We start from the raw sequence: 2342 nt of genomic DNA on the forward strand, positions 1-2342 counted from the left end.
CCCCCCCCCCCCCCCCCCCCCCCCCCCCCCCCCCCGCCCGGGGGTGGTGATGGAGTACTCAGATATTCCCTATTCTGGCCACTGAGAGGACTTGGGAGCAGTGATACCCAGTAGTATCACTATACTACTATCACTATACCTAGTAGCTACATGCAGACCCAACATTCAGACCTTGCTTCTAAGTGCCATCCTCTATTAAAAGGAATGAGGACTCCTTGGAGAAATGGTTGATTCCCAAGGCAGGGGCAGGAAATAAAATGAGCCTGGGACATTTTCTTGTGCCAAAGAACAAAAAAGTGCTCAAAGAGTGGGAAGGACCTGTCAAAAAGACAGAGAAGCAGTCCTGAAGAGGCTCCCACTGGCGACAATGAATCCCAACCCACCAAATAAAACAGGGAATCAGGAGTGCACACAGAGAGAGACAGGCAGGCAGGCAGGCAGGCAGGCGAGGGGAAAACAAGTAACTCTGCAGTGAAGCCCGGAGAGCACACCTTCATTTAGTGATCAAAGGAAACATCACTGGTAATGGCTCCTATCCAGTCAAGTCCCAGTCTCTAAGACACAGGGAGAAGGTGGCAGTGTCCCTTCTATGGCAGTCCATCCAACCGGGAGCTTGGACAAATCCAGGTGGAGGGACATGCTACAAAGTAACTGGCCTGTAATCTTCTAAAGCATCACAGCTACATACGTCACAGCCTGAGGAGCCCTTCCAGACTGAAGCAGACCAAAGAGACAGAAAAGTAAATGCACTGCTTTGTTCTGGACTGGATCCTCTTCCTATTAAAGACACTATGTATACGACTGGGAAAACTCAAATGGGGGCTGATGATTAGATGGTATTATGTATCAGTGTTGGCTTCCTGACGTTGATGTTTGTATTACTGTTATATAGGAGAACACCCTTGTTCATGAAAAGCACACAGGTTGGCAGTTTGTTCTGGAATAAGAAGGAAAAATTGTGCTACACTTGCAACTCTCCTGTAAGTCTGTGACAGTTTCACAATTTTTTTTTAATTTTTTTTTCAACGTTTTTATTTATTTTTGGGACAGAGAGAGACAGAGCATGAACGGGGGAGGGGCAGAGAGAGAGGGAGACAGAATCGGAAACAGGCTCCAGGCTCCGAGCCATCAGCCCAGAGCCTGACGCGGGGCTCGAACTCACGGACCGTGAGATCGTGACCTGGCTGAAGTCGGACGCTTAACCGACTGCGCCACCCAGGCGCCCCCAGTTTCACAATTTAAAAAGTTTTAATTGTAAATGAAAAAAAAAGCAAAGAAGATAATGTCATGCTAAATTATCAGACGAGTTCAGATCATCCTATATGAGCTCTGTCTCGAGCAAGCCCCAACAGTCCCGCTTTAACTCCAGGAGCCATAAATGGTTTTGATGGGGACAGGGCGTTCTGTGACAGTGCTCAGAGGACACCCTGCCGCTCACTAGGATTGCCTTCCAACCCCAAACATGCAACCATCGATGGACTAGAACATGGCCTCGGCTCCTACCATAAAACCAAGCAATTCCAGTCTCCAGTCCATAAGCTACAAGACAGGAACTGGCCAACATCACTCACAGCAAGTCAGTTTTCTGAAATGACTGGCCCACCCTTCATGCCTTTGCCCATGTGCAACAAGAGCTGAGCAAAGAGAAAAAACTAACTTGGAATGCAATCCAGCAGCAAAGGAAGAGGCCACATTCCCACCAAAAAGTAATGACAGTAACTACTCCATCTCAAATCTGCATAGGGCTTCTCTATTTCCAAGCTTCTCTCCATCTGTGTTCTCACACGATCCATATAAAGGAAGGAAACTAGAGACCCCCAAGTCCCCTTATTAAGTCAAATTCCTATTACACAATGAACAGCACTGCACAGCACCTCCTCCATAGCCCTTGCAATGTGTACCATTGACAGTGATACACAGATGTGTGTGATTATTTGACTAGCCTTAGTCTCCCCCATTAGACTGCAGAGTTCAACAGAGCAAGGGTATAGTGTCTGCTCGGATACCCCAGTGCTTCACACTAGGCAGACACTCCAAAAATACTTGCAAAACGATCACATGGATACAGGGGAAGAATGGAAAGGGGTGGGGGTAGAAGGATGGATGATGGGTGGGTGGATGGGGGGTTGGAAGAATAAGGGATGGGTAGAAAGATGGATGATGGGTGAAAGGATGGACGGAAGGTGGGAGGATGGAGGATGAGTGCGACGATGGACGGGAGGTGGGAGGATGGACAGAAGGTGGGAGGATGGAGGATGAGTGGGAGGATGGATGGGAGGTGGGAGGATGGATGGGAGGTGGGAGGATGGAGGATGAGTGGGAGGATGGACGGGAGGTGGGAG

General features: G+C 48.8%; 1 protein-coding gene across 2 annotated transcripts in view; it reads right to left on the reverse strand.

Moving 5' to 3' along the window:
* Nucleotides 1–2342, reverse strand: part of DLG5 (discs large MAGUK scaffold protein 5) — a 127762-nt gene that overhangs the window by 59846 nt on the left and 65574 nt on the right. The window lies entirely within an intron of this gene.

The sequence above is a fragment of the Herpailurus yagouaroundi genome, unplaced genomic scaffold (assembly GCF_014898765.1).
Source record: "Herpailurus yagouaroundi ecotype Mexico unplaced genomic scaffold, PumYag 163, whole genome shotgun sequence".
Classification (NCBI taxonomy): Eukaryota; Metazoa; Chordata; class Mammalia; order Carnivora; family Felidae; genus Herpailurus; species Herpailurus yagouaroundi.